The sequence below is a fragment of the Hevea brasiliensis genome, chromosome 8, assembly GCF_030052815.1.
Source record: "Hevea brasiliensis isolate MT/VB/25A 57/8 chromosome 8, ASM3005281v1, whole genome shotgun sequence".
NCBI lineage: Eukaryota > Viridiplantae > Streptophyta > Magnoliopsida > Malpighiales > Euphorbiaceae > Hevea > Hevea brasiliensis.
Window position 1 is genome coordinate 95,572,546 of NC_079500.1, and position 21,530 is coordinate 95,594,075.

General features: G+C 36.0%; 1 pseudogene; it reads right to left on the reverse strand.

Moving 5' to 3' along the window:
• Positions 1–16,492: 16,492 nt before the first annotated feature.
• On the reverse strand, positions 16,493–21,176 carry LOC131182167 (uncharacterized; annotated as a pseudogene).
• Positions 21,177–21,530: the final 354 nt, after the last annotated feature.

Here is a 21,530-nt window from a genome sequence, read left to right on the forward strand (position 1 = left end):
GGCAGGAGGGTTAACAGGTTTCCCTTTGCTGAAGCAGGAAAAGATTTTGTGGATTTCCTACATTCAGCATTCTTTCTTTGCATGTAGGAAGAAAGATCACGGTTCTCCAGCACTTCAAATCCAACTTGAGAAAAATGAACTAAATTAAATCAAATTAAAATCTAGAAAAAAAAATCAATGCTAAAAAAGTTGAATCCAATCAAATTTATGTTACTGTTTAATGCCAATTCTTATTTGTTATTAAATTTTGAATTTAAATTAATAATCTAATCAAACTAAAGAAAAAAAAAATCGAAGGTAAAATTAATTTTATGCGTACATCATTTTTCAATAGAATATATATGTAATTGAAATGGTAATTTAGAGTTTTTTATATAATCCACTTTTTGTGTTCTCCCCTTTCCAAACCCTACTGGACATCTGCAGCGCGTCAGGTCTGTCATCTTTCCCTGTTAATCATTTTCGTTTGTGCTCCTTAATCCATCTGTTGCCTACTACTCTCTGCCCCCTCTATAATCTTTATCCAAAGCTTTTTTTGTAGATATATTGATAGCTTGAAGTGAATTGAAGTTAACCTAGATTTAAGTAGGTCTTTTTTTTTTTTATAATTTCTTTTGGGAATGTTGTTTGTTCTTGGATGAATATGTTTTTTTTTTTTTTTTTTTTTTAAATATCTTTGATATTAAGTTTTACTTTTAATTTTCATCAGGTTTGGTTGCTAAAAATTATATATTTTTTAAGAGATCATCGTTAAAAAAAATTATACTTTTTAAATCTTTATAATTTTATTTTATATTATAAAAATTATTAATTAAATTTTCAATTTTTTAATTTTTATTAATTTTATTTTATCTTTATTTTGATAATAAAAATCTCATATTAATTATCAAATCAGGTGTCACATCAAGTTAATGATAATGTAATTGATAAAATTGAAAAGTGTAAAATTTAATTTATAATTTAATTAATATGAGATACATTTAAAAAAAAATTGAAAGTGTAGAATTTTTTTTAATTTCTTTAAAACTATTAAATTTTAAAAATAAAATATTAATTACAAATATATTTAAGTAGTTTATTAGTTAAGATAAATAAATTCAAACAGGTTGAATTATTATTTATGTAATAAAATTAAATTTGAAATGGATTTAGATATTTAAAATATTAATTAAATTTAAAAAAGATAATTTTTATCAATATTTTATTCATTGTTAGAAAAATTTTAAGAGTAAAAAATAATTTTTTTTAAATATTTAGTACAAAAGATATATATATATATATATATATATATATATATATATATATATATATACAAATATATACAATAACGATAATAATTAAGTTTCCAACACTAGATAAAGTTGATTATATGGATTATTTTTTACCATTCAATTATATTCAAAACTAATTTTATATCTATATGTTATAAATTTTTTGATATTATTTCATTTTATGTCATTTTGAATATTTCCCTTTTCATTCTTTATTTTATTATTATTTTATTATATTTTTATATTAAAATATTTTCAAGTCAATCAAATTAATTTTAATTGAATTGCTAATTAATTCTTAATGTTGTCCCAAAATAGTCCAAGAGGGGGGTGAATTGGACTTCAACAATTTTTCGGCCCTTGCTTGTAGCCTAATGAAAAATTATGGCTTTGTTCAACTAGGTGCTCCTTAATATATAATGACAATGATATGTATTTCAATAAGGTGTCCCTAAATTGCAATTCAAGCTTTAATCAATATTTATAGCAATTTTTAACATAACATGCATCACTAAATATTCAACTACTTTCTCATCATACTCATAAATCCTTAAGTATACCAACTCAATCTATTCAATCAACATTCAATGTTATGTATAAAAATTAAATTGCACAAAAGTAAAGAGGTTAAGGTTAGAGAGATCAAACACAATGATTTTTATAGTGGTTCGGCTTAACTAGCCTACATCCACTCTCTCAAAGAACCCTCTTTGAGTCTTCTCTCCACTATTTGCTCTTTTAAAGGCAAAAGACCAAAAGCCCTTTATACTTTTTCAACACCAAGCTTTTACCAAGGTAGCTTGAACCCTTGACAAGTGCTATCTCAAGCACTCACACTCTCAAGCTTCAATAGGTGCTTGTACAACCTCTCTTAAATGCAATTCAAAGTTTTAGTACTCACTCTTACTTAATACAATCAAGCTATAAAGAAGAGATCAGTAGATTTGCCAATGGTAGCTCAAAGACTTTAAAGCTTTTGAATGAAAGTAATAAATGAAAAATCAAAGTTGGAGTTCAAATGTAAGCTTTCATCAAGTGTAAAATGAAGTAAAGGAGGTGTATTTATAGTCCCAAATCATTTTTGTCCGTTTGAAACCTTTTTGGAACGTTATACACTCTGCTCAAGACAAAATAGCCGTTATTTTGTCTTTTTGTGCGAAGTTGAGCAACTCTGATCATTTAGCAAACTAATGAAATTTTGGCAACAGTAGTAAACTAGTTAGTAAACTAATGTTTTAGCAAACTCATTAGCAAACTAATGTTTTAGCAAACAAGTTAGCAAACTAATACAACAGCTGCATGTCTCAACTTGTAATATTTTAAAAAATCTGATTTAGACCTTAAAAAAATATTTTCCAATAGTAATATCCAAGGTCATGATGAGAGAAAATTTTTAAAAGAAAATTTAATTTTGAGCTCCATTAGACTAAACTTTCATCTATTCTTTTCACATAAGTCCTAAGACTCAATTTCTAACTCTATGTCTTTCATACCTTTACCTTGAGTCTTGGCTTACATAATCTTGTCCTTTCTCATCTTGGATTTGTCTTGAGATGCCTTTGAGTATTCTTCCTCCTTAGATGCAACTTCAAAGATTCTTTATGAATAAGAGAAAGAATCTACACATCACTTTAAAGTTGGGTTAGATAGATTCTATTTGAGTTTTGTTATCATCAAAATCAATGCTCATTTTGAGCTACACGGGGTCAACAATCTCCCCCTTTTTGATGATGACAAAACTCAATTGAATCATCAATCAAGAATCAATAAGAATAAGCATAAGTTCATGTATATCCAAGCAAGTTAGTATGCAGAAAAATGCTCCTCCTAAATATATGCACATAATTTCCAAGACATTTATCAGCTATACAAAAGCTCCCCCTGAGTTTATGCTATAAAGCATGTTCATAAGATATTCACACTATTCTCAAAAAAAATAATATGCACATAAACATGCTTCCATTTTCAAAGTACTTCCATTTGCAAATTATAAACACATATCCATCCTATGCACATAAACATACTTCCATTTGTCAAAGTATAAACACAAGTATAAACACATATCCATCCTATTCTCCCCCTTTTTGTCATCATCCAAAAAGGAAACAGGAGATATTAACCCAAAAAGAATCAAGTTAGTCCAAAGTTAAACGCAGTAAGGTAAACAGTAGCAAACTGAAAAATCAGTCAACAATATTAGCAAACATACTAGTAAACTAAAAATGCAGATAGGAAACTAAAAAATCCAGATTATGTTCTAATCATTTAGTCTTTTGCTCCTTCGAGTAGCTTTGGAAAGCACCATCTTCTTCCTGGAAGGTTTAGCAGCAGGTGGCTGAGAACCTTAGTCAGCCAACTGGTCATGCTTCTGTGGCTCATCCTCATCAGAGGGAGTTTGAAGGGCAGCAGCTAGGGACTGGTATGGATTTGACACCATAGACTTAGATCTTTTTCTACCTTTCTTGGCTGGAGGTGCAGCAGCTGCGGAGAGTTGAGATGGAGCACTCTCTTGGTGATCTTTAGAGAGGCTTCCTTTTGCTGTGTAGAGGCAGCTGCAAGTTCTAGAAGTTGTTCACTCTGAGGCTCAACAGCTGGCTCACTTTCAGGTTTTACAACCTGTTCACTACCATGCTTAATAGGGACATCAGTTGCAGGTCCAACTTCAGGTTCAACCACCTGTTCACTAACATGTTCACCAGGGGCTTCAGCTGCAGGTTCAATTTCAGATTCAACCACTTGTTCACTTTCATGTGCCACAGGAGCTGGAGACTCACCAAGCCTAGTACCTTCACCCCCATCAGTACCATGAGCAGAGACTTGAGTAGCAGGAGAAGAGGCACCATTTTCAGGTACAACAGTCTCAACTTTGGTTGAGAAACCAGTTTCCCTTGCCTGCTGAAGACCTACAATCATTTTCTTTAATTCCTCATTTTGAGTAAGCAAATGGCTCACTTTGTAATCAACCACATCCGCAAATTTTCTCAGAAGTTCAATAGACTGATGGGTTATACTAAATTGCTCATTAATAGAAGTTTTTAGCCCATGAAGCTCACTCATAAACTCACTTGTAGAATATGAACCAATTTTAGCTGAGGAAGAACTACTTTTTTCAAACCGTTTCTTTCTTCCATCATTATCAGAGTGAATTTCTCTAAGCACAATCAAATCTGTCCTGGAATTTTCCTTAGAGACATTTATATCCAACTCTTTAAACAAAGCAGTCAAGAGATGTGCATAAGGCAATTTTGCAATCCCATAAGCTTTACACATATTCTTGAAAATCAGATAAGCCAAATTCATCCTAACTTTGTTAACAATATGCCACATGATGCACATATCCAGGTAACTCAAATAACCATAACTGCCATGTCACACCTTATCCCTCTGTAAGGCATAACATGATCCCGTAGAATACCTAATGAACTACCGAACTTCACCTACTGATAACTCATTAAGTACCCTACAAGGGATTTTAAAACAATTTTCTTATTTTTGATAAGTGGTGAGCATTTTCCAATAGGTATTTAAAACATTTAATTGAAATTAAAAACTAGTTAAAACTTTTGGCCCATTTTATTTTTTCGTAAATTTTATAAAAATTTTGACAGAGTTCTGTCTGTATTTTGAGAAAACAGTTCTTCAAATACCTGAAATAAAAGCACTTCCAAAAATTTTCTCAACCACTACTTCAATTGCACAATCAAACTCATTCAATTTCAACAACTCCATAATCATTTCAATCAATTTCTCAAGTTCAAAATTCAATAATCCTCAAGGTACTGTCAATCAATTTCATGCATTCATATTTCTTTAAAGATAAACAATTTATATATACATCATACAAAAATTTACATTAAGAAAACCCAAGCTAAAATTTATTACGAATTTTATACAGATTTTGTACAAGCTGCTCAAGACCCATTTGTACATGTCCATACATTTCTATGCATTACATACATCAAAATAAATATTTACAGGCAGGGTATAAATTATATCCGATAACTTCAAGCTGATAAATCCTCAATCCTCAGCAGTTCAGTCTGCTGCTCCTCTAGTCTCTATATCTGCGACAGAAATAAAAGCTATCGCTGAGTACTAGGCTCAGTGGTGCACAACATACTAAAATAATCTTTATGCAGAACTTAAATCACATTTATTCAAAAATTTGACTGAACATGAGAATTAAATACAAATCATGCATTATGAGATTTTAATCCCAAACAATTTCATTTTGAAGTATCAAATCACATTTCATAAAACCCACAGTTAGATCATGCCATTCGAAATAAATAGAATCTCAATAGCCAGAGGCTAAAGAGAAATCACATCACAAGGCTAGCTAGCTCAAATATATGGATATCCATTCACATCCTCTTCTACTAGCACACCTCAACACTTCTCCAGAGAAGGAATCAAAATTCGAAACTAATTACCGCCACTAGTCGTGCTAGTAAGGTGTTCAAATATATGGTCATGACACTGTGGTTTCAAACTTATCTTAACAATTTGCTAAACATTGTTATTTCAAATATACACAATACTTTCACAATTTAAATTAAAACATCATAAATAAGGTCACAATAAACTTTCAACAATTCAAAGCAAAAGTAAAATGCATATTTCATTCACTTTATCAATGAATTTTTAAAGCATAGTGATGTTGTGCACAAACCTCAAGCGAGTCGCCTCTTGGCCTTGACTCGGTTCCTCGGGTTCTTTCCCGGTATTCTTTTCAACTGAAACACACAATTTTACAGTGTTTTAGTACCATAATTTAACATAAATTCAAAAATAAATTTAACCTCACTTTTATCTAGCTCTAACGCGCTAAATCCGATGTTCTTGAAATTTTGTGTTTCGGGTTACTATTCACTATACTATTCAAGTCAAATTATTGACTTTCTAAGGCTTAATAGGTATGGGAATTCCAACTTCACCCATATACCACATTTTGGTCACTAAACTTGTTGGTTTTGGTCATTTTCTCAAAACTTAGGTCTTTTAGGCAAAATTGCCAAATTTTCAGTTTTGGTGTCCCTAGTTGCACTATTCCATTGGTCACCTTACTGTTGAAATTTGGCAAAACTTCCTTCATAGAAAATGTTCCCTATTGTCTTAAGTTTATTCTCCTTTCTGAATCACTCCAATTGGAGTTTTGTAGCTCAAGTTATGTCCAAAATACCGTTATTGTTCATGCTGCAGATTTTAGTTCTAGCAGATTTATTGATCCAACTTCTTTCAGCAATTTGATCAAGTTAAGTCCATAATTTGGTCTAATTTTCTTCATATGAAATGTTCTACTATGTCTTAGGTTTCCATCAGTTCAAGAATCGCTTAAATCAGAGTTTTCTAGAGAGAGTTATAGCCATTGAAACTTTACTGTTCATATGATAAATCTGCAGTCCTGCAGATTCAGTGATCCAAATTTGCTCAGTAATTTGATTGAGTTAATGGCATAATTTGGGTTGGTGTTCTCATGAAAGTTTTAGGTCTATATCTCATCTAACCACTGGTAAAATTTCAGGTCATTTAGACCTGCCTAGCTCAAGTTATGACCAAATGAACAAATACTATTCATTTGGTCAGTTTGTACAGAGGCAGACTGTGATTTTCCAACTTTGGTTAATTTGTTCACTAGGTTTTGGTCACTTTTTGGGCATGATTCCTAAATGAAAATTGTGTCATTTTATGTCTATTTTCATTCCCAATTAGTCCCATACCAATTGGACTTGTAAAATTTCATTTTTGGTCCTTTAAAGTTTACTTGGTCATGCTGCCAGTAGCATGACCACACTCCCTCTGAATTTGACTTTAATTCAAACACTTCTAACACACTTCATTTGGTCACAAATGACCATTTCTCATTTCAAATTAGGTCCAAAACATCATTTGGCTAATTCTCAAATTTTTCTCCCAATTTCAATGGCACCAAGAACCCTAAATTTTTTTTATTTGCACAATTCATGAAATTGAAACATTCTAAGCACAACAACTACTTCCATTGAACTTATGTACATAATTTATTACACTAAAACATATTATCTCCACTCAATCTCATGGCTGCTGAATTTTTTTATGACTCCTAACAATCATGATTTTTCATATTTTCCATGCAATTCACACTTATTCAACCTCATAATCCATTCATAATACTTAATTTAAAAGAGAAAATGGACTTACCTAAATTTGTGAATTTCCACTTCTCCAATCCTTCAATTTTCCTTATCTTTTTTTTTTTTTTCAATCTTCAATTCAAAGCTCAAGGGGAATTTTTTCTTAAGGGAGTTGTGAAATTAATGGAGGTTTTTAGGGTTGTGAGAGCTTAACACAAGCTTTCATGGTAGAGGAAGAAAATGAGAGAGATGAGAGAAAGAGATGAATCGGCAAGAAGGAGAAAGAAAGAAGCAAAATGATTTTTTTTTTATTTTTTTAACGTTATTTATCTCATAAATTAGCCATTTGACTTAGTCAATTATTGGGCAAAATTAATTTTTATTTTGACATCATTTGTGATGTCATCTTGATGATGTCACTACCTTTTTTACTTTTTTTTCTATTTATTTTTCTATTAGTTCTTTAATTTAATTCTCGATTTCGAAATTTTCTTTTCTCCGATTTTATTTGACAGTTAGGTCAGGAGTCAGCTCTCGGGGTCAATTGACCAAATTGCCCCTCGCTGGTTCATCCCGGTTTGTAAATAATTCAATATTTCTTCTGGCTTCCTGACCTAATTATTTGACTGACTTAACAGTTCTTTTTCGTGATTTTCTCTTTTCCACTGTGTTCATAATGGTCCTAAGGACCGCGCCGTCACATTTTACGGTTCGAAATTTGAGTTTAAATTGACTTCGCAGCCCTTCCCGAGAAGGTCACCCATCGCTGTGACTCTCGGCTCGTTTAACTTCTTATGTTCTGTTTTTCTTATTTATACTTAACTAATTAGACATTACTAATTATTTGTATTTATAGCTTATCTAGTTGTCTTAAGTGTGGTTCAAATTCCCTTAATTATCTGGACCGACATCGGTCACCGGAACAGTGAAATATACCAGGCTATACAAATAGGGGTGTTACAATTCTCCCCCCCTTAAAATAAATTTCGTCTCGAAATTTTACCTGGCATCAATCTCTGAACAGCTGTGGGTGTTGTCTCCTCATGTCCTCTTCTCGTTCCCAAGTAGCTTCCTGGCCCTAATGATGGTTCGACAGCACTTTTACCAACGGTATCCGCTTGTTCCGTAGTTACTTCACCTCATAAGCCAGAATCTCTATGGGTTCTTCTTCATATGTGAGGTCTGGATTCACTTCAATTTCCTCTACTGGTAGTACATGAGATGGGTCTGATCGATACCTCCTCAACATAGACACATGAAAGACGTTATGTATCTTTTCCAACTCTGGAGGTAGTGTTAAACGAAATGCCAAAGGACCTACTCTTTCCAGAACCTCATATGGCCCAATGAAATGAGGACTCAGTTTCCCCTTTTTGCCGAATCTCATAATTCTCTTCCAAGGAGAAACTTTGAGGAAAACTTTCTCACCCATTGCATACTCAATGTCCCTTCTTTTCAAATCAATGTAGGACTTCTGACGGTCTGATGTAGTCTTAAGTCGATCGCGGATCACCCTGATTTTCTCTTCAGTTTGCTGAACAATCCCGAGTCCAATCATCTTTCTTTCACCCACGTCATCCCAACACAATGGGGTTCTACATTTTCTGCCATACAAAGCTTCATATGGAGGCATCCCAATGCTTGATTGGTAGCTATTGTTGTAAGCAAACTCAATCAAAGGCAAGTGTGTGTCTCAACTGCCCTCAAACTCAATCACACAAGCCCGTAGCATATCCTCCAAGATCTGAATTACCCTCTCGGGTCGCCATCATGCGTGGGTGGAATGCCGTACTGAAGTTCAATCTAGTTCCTAGGGCTCTCTGAAGACTACCCTAGAATCTAGAAGTGAACCTAGGATCTCTGTCTGATACAATGGATACTGACACTCCATGCAGTCTCACAATCTCATCAATGTACAACCTGGCCAATCTTTCTAAACTGTAGTCCATCCAGACTGGCAAAAAATGAGCAGACTTGGTCAGTCTGTCAATAATGACCCATACTGCATCATGACTCTTCTGTGTCCTCGGAAGTCCCATCACAAAATCCATTGTTATTCTCTCCCATTTCCATTCTGGTACTGGTAGTGGATGTAACAACCCAGCAGGTACTTGATGCTCTGCCTTCACTTGCTGATAAGTTAGGCATTTGGATACAAACTCTTCCACATCTCTTTTCATACCCATCCACCAGTAATGCTCCTTTAGCCCCCTATACATTTTTGTGCCACCAGGGTGCATGGCAAAAGGAGACTCATGTGCTTCCTTCAAAATGATCTATCTCAAATCAACATCATTAGGAACACACATTCTGCCCTGGTGTAGTAGTAGACCATCATCTCTGATTGAGAATTCTGGTTTCTTGCCCTGCCGGACTTCTTCCAACAGCTTCTGATATTTCTAATCATTCGAGCGACCATTACGATCGATCAATCAACACCTGTCAGACATGCCATGCAACTGCCGTCTGCCCGTCATCATTAATCTCTAAGCTGGCATGCAACGATCTTAACTCATGTACCAAAGATAAAGGAGTAACCCATAGACTTGCCATAGTCTTACGACTTAAGGCATCAACCACAACATTAGCTTTCCCTAGCTGATAGTCTATCAGATAGTCATAGTCTTTTATCAACTCTAACCACCTCCTCTGTCTCAAATTCAACTCTTTCTGAGTGCCCAAATACTTCAAACTCTTATGATCTGTGTAGATGTAACACTTTTCCCCATACAAATAGTGTCTCTAGATCTTAAGAGCAAACACTATAGCTGCAAGCTCCAAATCATGTGTCGGATAATTCCTCTCATGCGGTTTTAGCTGGCGTGATGCATAGGCAATGACATTTCGATCTTGCATCAATACACAGCCTAACCCATTGTGAGAAGCATCACTGTAAACTGTGTATTCTTTACCCAGAGTAGGTAAAGTCAGGACTAGAGCTTCAGTCAAACATTTCTTCAATTCATCAAAACTCTGTTGGCATTTATCCGTCCACTGAAATTTCACATCTTTTCTAAGCAGCTTGGTCAATGGAGATGCCAACATCGAGAATCCCTTTACAAATCTACGGTAGTATCCAGCTAAACTCAGAAAACTACGAATCTCTGTGACATTTATGGGTGGCCTCCAATTAAGGACAGCTTCAATCTTACTTGGATCTACCTTGATGCCCTCTTCTGATACTACATGCCCCAAGAATGATATTTCCTTCAGCCAAAATTCACACTTCGACAATTTGGCATATAGCTGTTTCTCCCTCAAAGTTTATAGTACAATCCACAGATGTCTATCATGCTCTTCTGCATTCCTCGAATAGACCAATATATCATCAATGAATACCACAACAAACTGGTCGAGGTATGGTCTGAAGATAGTGTTCATCAGATCCATAAAAGCAGTCGGAGCATTAGTTAACCCGAATGGCATGACTAGGAACTCATAATGGCCATAGCGGGTTCTGAAGGCAGTTTTAGCAATACTCTGCTCTTGTACTTTCAGCTGATAATAACCTGATCTCAGGTCAATTTTGGATAACACAGCTGCACCTCTCAACTGATCAAACAAGTCATCAATGCAGGGCAATGGATATCTATTCTTTATTGTCACCTTATTCAACTGCCGATAATCAATACATAAGCGGAGAGTGCCATCCTTCTTCTTTACAAACAACACTGGCGCTCCCCAAGGTGACACACTAGGGCGGATAAAGCCCTTGTCAAGCAATTCTTGCAACTGCACTTTCAATTCTTTCAATTCTGCAGGTGCCATTCTATATGGCGTTATGGAGATTGGGTCCACACCAGGCATAACATCAATTTCAAACTGCACTTCTCTTTCTAGAGGTAATCCTGACAATTCATCAGGAAATACATCCAGAAATTCACATACCGTAGGGATGTCCCTCAGTGCTGGACTCCCCACTTGAGTGTCTATTACATGTGCCAAGTATGCTTCACACCCTTTTCTGATCATTCATCTAGCTAGTGCAGCCGAAATGATGTTTGATGGTAGTAAATGCCTCTCCCCATGTATTACCACATCACCATACAAAGGGAGACCAAAAGTGACTGTCTTCAGTCTACAGTCAATCATGGCGTGATGCCTGGCTAACCAATCCATGCCGAAGATGATATCATTGTAACACCCCTATTTGTATAGCCTGGTATATTTCACTGTTCCGGTGACCGGTGTCGGTCCGGACAATTAAGGGGATTAGAACCACACTTAAGACAACTAAAGAAGCCATAAATACAAATAATTAGTAATTGCCAATTAGTTAAGTATAAATAAGAAAAACAGAACATAAGAAGTTAAACGAGCCGAGAGTCACAGCAATGGGTGACATTCTCGGGAACGACTGCGAAGTCATTTTAAACTCAAATTTTGAACCGTAAAATGTGACGCCGCGGTCCTTAGGACCATTACGAACACAATGAAAAAGACAAAATCACAAAAAAGAACTGCCATAAATACAAATAATTAGTAATTGCTAATTAGTTAAGTATAAATAAGAAAAACAGAACATAAGAAGTTAAACGAGCTGAGAGTCATAGCGATGGGTGACCTTCTCGGGAACGACTGCGAAGTCATTTTAAACTCAAATTTTGAACCGTAAAATGTGACGCTGCGGTCCTTAGGACCATTATGAACACAATGGAAAAGAGAAAATCACGAAAAAGAACTGTTAAACCAGTCAAATAATTAGGTCAGAAAGCCAGAAAAAATATTAAATTATTTGCAAACCGGGTTGAACCGACGAGGGGCAATTTAGTCAATTGACTCCGAGATCTGACTCCTGACCTAACTATCAAATAAAATGGGAGAAAAAAAAATTTCGGAGTCGGGAATTAAATTAAAGAACTAATAGAAAAAAAAAAGAGAAAAAGAAAAAGGTGTAGGGAGATGACATCATGCATGATGCCATAAGTATTTTAATTAAAATTTAATTTAATTGGAATTTATGGTCTTCCATAAGATAAATATACATAAAAAGGAAAAGAAAAGAAAAATAAAAACAAGGTCTTCTTCTACCCAAGGTTGCTGCCTCTCTCTTCTCTACCTCACAAAACCTCCATTCAAGCTCTATTGTGAGCTTGAAGAACCAAAAATTCCACCATAAAAAAATAGTCTACCATAGATAAAACTTGTTTGGGCAACTAGAAAACAAGATCTAAGGGAAAGAAAGAAAAGAAAACTTGAAGGAAAGGAAGAAGAAAATTCTGCACACAAGGTTAGTAAACTAAACTTGATTTGTTAGTTGATTTAGTTATGTTTATAGCTTAATTAACCTAGAAATATACTTAAAATGAAAAGAAAACATCTTTAGAGGACCAAAGGAAAATTCGTCCAGCCTATGTAGGGGTGAGAATTGCATGTGTTTGATTGAATAAAATATGTTAGAAAGCTTGAATGAGTTGAGGAATTGTGTTTGTATGGTTGGAATTAGTAAAATGTAACAAATTAAGTAAGTTAGGGTTTTGGAACCTAGGGTTTGGGAGACAAAATGTGGAGAAATGGTGAAATGATATTTTGGACCTAATTTGAAGTGGGAAATGGTCAATTGTGACCAAATGAAGTGTGTTAGAAGTGTTGGAATTATAGTCAAATTCGGAGGGAGTGTGGTCATGCTGCTGCAGCATGACCAAGTCAACTTTGAAGGACCAAAAATGAAATTTTACAAGTCCAATGGATATGGGACCAATTGGGGATGAAAATAGGCACTAAATGACACAATTTTCATTTAGGAAGCATGCCCAAAAAGTGACTAAAACCTAGTGAACAAATTGACCAAAGTTGAAAAATTGTAGGTCGCCTCAAGATAACCGACCAAATGAACAGTATTTGTTCATTTGGTCATAACTCGAGCTAGGCAGGTCAAAATGACCTGAAATTTTACCAGTGGTTAGATGAGATATAGATCTAAAACTTTTATGAAGAATACAAACCCAAATTATGCCATTAACCCAATCGAATTATTGAGCAAAGTTGAATCACTGAACCTGAAAAACTGCAAATTTACCATATGAATAGTAAAGTTTCAACGGCTATAACTCTTTCTAGAAAACTCCGATTTAGGTGATTCTTGAACCGATGGAAACCTAAGACATAGTAGAATATTTCATATGAAGAAAATTAGACCAAATTATGGACTTAACTTGATCAAATTGCTGAACAAAGTTGGATCAATAAATCTGCAGAACTAAATTCTGCAGCATGAACAGTAACTGTAATTTGCTATAACTTGAGCTACAAAACTCCAAATGAAGTGATTCAAACAGGAGAATTTAGTTAAGACAATAGGGAACATTTTCTATGTAGGAAGTTTTGCCAAATTCTAACAGTAAAGTGACCAATGGAATAGTGCAACTTAGGACACAAAAACTGAAAATTTGCAAATTTGCCTAAAAGACTTAGAATTTGAGTAAACAACCAAAACCAACAAATTTAGTAACCAAAATGTGGTATGTGGGTGAAGTTGAAGTTCTCATACCTATTAAGCCTTAGAAAGTCAACAAATTGACTTGAATAGTACCATAAATAGTAACTCCAAAATGAAAATTTCTAAGAATGTTAGTTTAAGCATATTTGGGCTAGAATTAAGTATTTATGAATTAATTATTGGATTTACTGTGAAATAAGATACTGAAACACTATAAATTTTGTGTTTCAGCTGAAAAAGACCCGGAAGGCCTAGAGGCGATTAAGTCTAGGTTTGTGCACAATAACTTTAAATTATTGTTTTTCCACTGAAAACTTGATTTGTATGCATTGTGTTAATTATGGGTTTTGAGAACTATGGTGTTGCCACTTGTTAATGGAAATTTGGAATGAAAATTAATTATTGATTTGTATGAAATATTTGAACAATATGGTTTTGAATTTAATTATGGCTTTGAAAATCTTATTTGAAAAATAGTGTGTTGCCTACTTTGTAAATGAAAAGTTTAGAATGAAATATGATTTGTGAATTGAATGAATGTTTGAATAATTTGATTTAAATTGTTTTTATTCACACTTGGCATGGTAATATTAATATGTTCCTCCTCCCCTTGTGGGGTGAGTATGGTATTTGATCAGTTTCCTCCCTCTCTGGCTTCCCAGTCTGAGGGGTGAGTGTGGATGAGTACTCATTAGCTAGCTAGCCACCTCCCTCATTGATTTCGATTAGTGAGGGTATTTGCCTTGTCGTAATGTACACATGGCATGTTCGGAAATTTTGTATCATGGCCTAAGTTGTGTTATTGTTTGGCAACACTATGTTTATTATATTGTTTGATCAAGTTGTGCTATATTAAGTTTTGAAAATTATGATTTGTTATAAATGTGATTTGAGAAAAAATTTATGAAATACGATTATGAGATTTTTGAATGATGATTTGTTCATAAATGTTTTATATTTTGCATTTTATGCTTTATTGTGCACCACTGAGTATTTATATACTCAGCGATAGCTTTAACTTGCTGTCGCAGATAGAGAAAAGGACATAGCAGCATAGCGAGCTGCTACAGTTAGAGAGGAGAACAATTGAAGAATTTTTGTACGGGTATTTATCTATACCCTAGTAGTTAGTTTGATGTAAATATGATAGTATGCATATGTATCTCTGTAATTTGAGCAGTTGTACAGATAAAATTATAATAATATTATTTTTGAGATTTTGCATCTGTAAATTAACTTATAATTGTAAATTAATGATTTGAAATGCAATGTGCATGAGTTATGAAATGTTTTGAGATATTAATTCTTGATTTGAAATTTGGATTTTGAATTGAAGTGTTGCTATTGCTGTTGATTTGAAGTTTGGTGGTTGCAAATGGAGTTGTGATTGAGAAATATATTGGGAGTGTTTCTATTTTCAAGTTTTGAAGAACTGTTTTCTCAAAATACAAACGGCACTCTGCCGAAATTTTTGTAAAAATTGCGGAGATTTTAAATATCCAAAAAATTGATTTATGTTTGGACTCTAAATAAAGGTTTTTAATATCTGAAAAAAATTTTTACTGACCAATTCCAAAATGAATGAAAATAATTTTAAAATCCCTTGTAGTATATTTAATGGGTTACCGGTAGGCGAAGTATGGTAATTCATTAGGTGTACTACGGGAACATGTTACATCTTACGAGGAGTAGGGTGTGACATGTTTTAGTGGTATCAGAGCATAGTTTTGCAATGAATTTTGACTATTTATGTGACCATTTCTTTGATAAGTACAACTGCTCAAGTATCTTTAATTGATACATATGACATATTTACATCATGAATATGCACTAACAGAGGTCAACCTCTTTGTTTTTGATCTCAGGAAGTAGAAAATTTGGGAAAACGGAATGGAAGAAGGAGATGATTCCGTAGAATAGTCTGTTGAGGCTGAGGTTCAAGGGGAAGCCCCAGCACTCCAGAACGTGAGTGGGTCAGCTTGATACGGTTTCTACCCCTAGTAGCTGATTCCACTAAGAAGAGAGACCAAGGGACCGTCTTCAAAACAAGCGAAGAAACTCCCTTGAACCTTCAACCCTTCACCTTGAAGATGGAGAACTGAAAATATAATTCCCAAGAAGGACAGCCAAGAACAAGACCAATTCACCTATGCTGATGAACAACCTTGAACATATAATAAAACTTAACAAATCAAGGCAAGAATTTGCTAAGAAAAATAGAGAGAGTTCTAAGAAGAACTTTGAAGCAAAGCTCCAGCAATTTTGCTAAAAAAATATTACCATATGAATTCTGTTTTCTAAATGAAACAAAAGAAGGCAGAAATATGTGTTAGTGTATTCTGCCAAGACACTTCAACAACCATGGGACATGTGCAAGTCTTGGTTAATACACCAATCTCTCCTAAAAATAGATACAAAGTTCAAACATTAATAGGAAGGTCAGATTTGGCAGCTACAATTGAGAGACAATCTGAAAAGAGATGTTTTGTCTTGAAGTAGTAACTTTGCTTTTCCTAGAAAAGGTTGAAGCATGGCTGGAGCTCTTGGACAAAGTTATGGCTTCCAATCTTTGCAAAATGGACAAAAGCATCTTCAAAAGGTAGGTGGAGATGGGCTGCCAATTGTGCTGACACCTAGGCACTCCACTTGGATGCCACATTGGATGCCAACTAGGATGGACTTGCTGACGTGGCTGGCACATGTATGCCAACTTGGACGGATGCCACTTGGTCTCTTGGCTCCTCAAATATGCAAAGGAATGTACAGCAAGGTTGGCTTCTCTCTTCTATGTCCAAACCGAATTCTTGCAAGAGGTTGGACTTGGTGATGTGCTTATGCACCAAGCCTTGAAGCTTCTTAGCCATTGCTCTAGTTATTGGCCCTTGATGTGGAATTGGTGCAACCGGTTCCTCATCATCCTCTCCCTCTTCGAAAGAATTCGTCCTCGAATTGTCATCATCTGCATAGAAAGGAGCAAGATCAGTCACATTAAATGTAGCACTTACACCATACTCACCTGGAAGGTTTATCTTGTATGCATTGTCATTAATTCTCTCTAGCACTTCAAAAGGTCCATCACTCCTAGGCTGAAGTTTGGATTTCCTTTGTGTAGGAAACCTCTCCTTTCTCAAGTGAACCCATACAAGATCACCAGGTTGGAACACCATCTTCTTTCTCCCCTTGTTAGCTTGGGCTGCCCTCCTCTCATTTACTTTCTCCATTTGTTGCTTTGCTTGTTGATGCATTTGTTTCACCATTTCAGCTTTCCTTTTGCCATCTAAACTAGCAAGCTCATTAGTAGGCAAAGGCAACAAATCTAAAGGAGTTAGTGGGTTAAGACCATATACAAGTTCAAAGGGTGAATAACCAGTAGATGAATGCATAGACCTGTTGTATGCAAATTCTATGAATGGTATGCACTCCTCCCAAGCTTTCAAGTTTTGTTTAATCATTGCACGTAGAAGAGTGCCCACGGTCCTATTGACAACTTCTGTTTGCCCATCCGTTTGTGGATGGCAAGTGGTGGAGAAACAAAGTTTGGTTCCTAATTTTCCCCACAAGACTTTCCAAAAATGGCTTAGAAATTTCACATCCCTATCACTAACAATTGTTCTAGGAATGCCATGCAATCTAACTATCTCCCTAAAAAACAAAGAAGCAATGTAAGATGCATCGTCAGTCTTGTGACATGGTATGAAATGAGCCATCTTGGAAAAACGATCAACAACAACAAAAATACTATCATGGCCTTTCTTTGTCCTAGGTAAACCCAAAATGAAATCCATGGACAAATCTACCCAAGGTTCACTAGGAACACTCAATGGCATGTATAGACCATGCGGCCTTACTTTGGACTTTGCCTTCATGCAAGTCACACATCTAGCACACCCTCTCTACATCCCTCTTCATGTGTGGCCAATAAAAATGTTCCTTTAAAATTTCTAAGGTCTTTGCAACCCCAAAATGTCCCATTAAACCACCAAAGATGTGATTCTTTAACAAGCAACTCTCTAATTGAGCATTTAGGCAAACATAATTTATTTTCCCTAAACAAGAAACCATTATGCCTATAGAATTTATCATATGCAGCATGTTCACAAAAGGCAAACACTTTCCCAAAGTCATCATCATTAGCATACATTTCTTTCACATGTTCGAAGCCTAAAAGTCTAGCGTCAAGCATGGAAAGTAAAGTGTACCTCCTTGAAAGTGCATCAGCCACCACATTCTCTTTGCCTTGCTTGTATTGAATCACATATGGGAAACCTTCAATGAATTCACTCCACTTGGCATGGCGCTTGTTGAGCTTGTTACGCCTTTAAGTACTTGAGTGACTCATGGTCACTATGAATGACAAACTCCTTCGGCCACAAGTAGTGTTGCCAAGTCTCAAGTGCACGCACCAAAGCATACATCTCTTTGTCATAAGTGGAGTAGTTCAACGTAGCCCCACTTAGCTTCTCACTGAAGTAGGCAATCGGTCTCCTTTCCTGCTTCAAAACAGCTACAATACCCACTCCAGAGGCATCACATTCAATCTCAAAAGTTTTAGAAAAATCAGGTAAAGCAAGTAAAGGTGCAGAACACAATTTCTCCTTAAGTGAATTAAATGCATGCTCTTGTTCTTCCCCCCACTTGAATCCCACATTTTTTTTACAACTTCATTCAAGGGTGAGGCTATGGTATCAAGTCCTTTACAAATCTCCTATAAAAACTAGCCAACCCATGGAAGCTCCTCACATCACTCACGGACTTAGGTGTAGGCCACTCTCTAATGGCTCTTACCTTGTCCTCATCAACCTCAATTCCCTTACCACTCACCACAAATCCTAAGAAAATAACTTTGTCCATACAGAAAGTGCATTTCTTAAGGTTGGCATACAAGTGCTCTTTTCTCAACACCTCAAAAACTTGTCTCAAGTGCAGCAAATGATCATGCATATTTTGGCTATATACTAGGATATCATCAAAATACACTACAACAAATTTTCCTAGGAAAGCACGCAACACATGGTTCATAAGCCTCATAAATGTACTAGGTGCATTGGTCAAGCCAAATGGCATGACTAACCATTCATATAGTCCATATTGAGTCTTAAAGGCAGTTTTCCATTCATCTCTTAATTTCATGCGAATTTGGTGATAACCACTCTTTAAGTCAATTTTATAAAATATGCATGCACCATGCAACTCATCAAGCATATCATCAAGTCTAGGTATGGGATGTCTATACTTTACAGTGATTTTGTTGATCGCTCTACAATCCACACACATGCGCATGCTCCCATCTTTCTTAGGCACCAAAAGAACAGGTACGGCACATGGGCTCATGCTCTCCCTAACATGGCCTTTTGCTAGAAGCTCCTCCACTTGTCTTTGAAGTTCCTTAGCCTCTTCTGGATTGGTTCTATAGGCTGGCCTATTTGGGATTACTGACTCAGCACAAAATCAATTTGGTGCTCTATGCCTCTAATTGGTGGTAGCCCATTAGGTATTTCTTCAGGGAAGACATCCTCAAACTCCTGCAATAAGGGCAAAGCACAACTAGGAATGGATGGGTCAAGGTTAGAAACATTGGTGTAAGCTCCCTTACAAATTAGCAAAGCCATTGGCATACTTGAAAAATATGCGGTCCTCACATCCTTGGCTTTTGCTAGCAAACTGACTTTATTCTCTCCACTCTTCTCACAACTCTCCTTTTGCCCCAAGCTCTTTTCTTTTGGTTTCACTCTTTTTGAATTTTCTCTCTTCTCTTTCTCTTCCTCATTTTTCCCTCTTACTTTTTCCTCTCTTTCTTTTCTTTCTTTCTCTTTTTGCACTCTTAGCTCGGCCTCTCTTTGTTGTTGCTCATTCATGGTCCTGCTTTTATCCTTAATTGATCTTCAAAAGCTTGTGCGGGTGATAATGCTGCTAAAGTAACCCTTCGTCCATCATGATCAAAGGAGTACCTATTCCTAAATCCATCATGCACTACCTTCCTATCATATTGCCATGGTCTCCCTAGCAAAATATGTCCAGCATGCATTGGCACCACATCACACAACACCTCATCCTTATACCTTCCAATAGAAAAAGCCAACATCACTTGCTTGTTCACCTTAATTTCCCCACAGTCATTCAGCCATTGCAACTTGTATGGTCTAGGATGCTTGATGGTGCGCATGCCAAGCTTCGCAACCATGAGTGTGCTGGCAACATTCACACAACTACCACTATCTACAATCATGCTACAAGTTTTACCATTCACCAAGCATCTAGTGTGGAAAATATTTTCCCTTTGTAGTGCATCTCCCTCTTCTTCCTTTGCTTGTGCACTTAGTGCACGCCTAACCACCAGAATATTACCTCCCACGGCATGCTCTACATCACTAGCTTCCTCCAAAGGAGGCATACTCTCACTAGCATCATCATCATCAACATCATCATCTTCTGATTCGATCTCCCCATTCTGCCTCATCACCATCACCCTCTTGTTAGGACATTGAGATGCATAATGTCCCTTCCCTAGGCACCTAAAACATTGGATATCCCTAGTTCTTCCACTAGAGGTATTCTGTCCCTTGCCTTTCTCAATCACACTAGGCTTTTCTCCACCCCTAGTCTCCTCTTTCTTTTCCTTAGAAACAGCCTTGGAATCATAAGTTTCACCCTTCTTCCAATTCGGTTTCCATGGAGCATTGTTGCTCGAATTCATACCTGCACCCATCTTGAATGCTTTCTTCTTCTTTAGTTGTTTTTCTATCTTGATTGCCATATTTAACATGTCATCAAGCTCTACATAGTGTTGTAGCTCCACTATGTTGGCAATATCAAGATTCAGCCCCTTTAGGAACCTAGCCATAGTGGCTTCCCTATCCTCCTCTACATTGGCTCTTATCATAGCCATCTCCATATCCTTGAAATATTCTTCCACACTTTTGTTTCCTTGCACCAGCCCTTGCAACCTTTGGTGCAACTCCCTATAGTAATGTTGAGGTACAAATCTGTCCCTCATGATTTGCTTCATCTCATCCCAAGTTTCAACACCTCTCATCCCATTTCTCCTTCTTTTAGTGAGCAATTGATCCCACCAAACTATGGCATAATCTGTAAACTCAACTACTGCAAGCTTCACCTTCTTTTCCTCACTATAATTGTGACAATAAAAAATGAGATCCACCTTCCTCTCCCACTCCAAATATGCATCCGGATTGGCTTTGCCTTGGAATGGTGGAATTTTCATTTTGATCCCACTAATGTTACCATCCACTCTCCCTCTCCCTCTTGCTTCCTCCATATTACCTCTTCTCAAGTTTCTGCCTCCACCTCTTCCACCCCTATTACCTCTCATCCCTCTCGGTCTATGGTGGTCATCATGTGCAGCAGAGTCGGGTCATCCTCTTCATCAGAATCATCATCATTTTCATCCCCCCAATCATCTGTGGGTGGTGCATTGTTCACTCTAGATCCCCTAGCCCTATTCTGCCCCTCATTTGTGTTTTGTCTACCATTCCCACTATGCTGCTCAATTCTTTCAATTCGGTCAGCTAGGTTGCTCAATTGTCCACCAATTCTTTCCAAATGTTGAACAAGTGCTTGTTGGTAAAAAGGATTATCCATATTAAGTCCACTAGTTTGTTCTTGTGACATTTTTAATACCTGCACAAAAAAGTTAGTAAAACAGAAAACAACCTGACAAATTCACTCAATTTTTTGGTCACTCAAGTG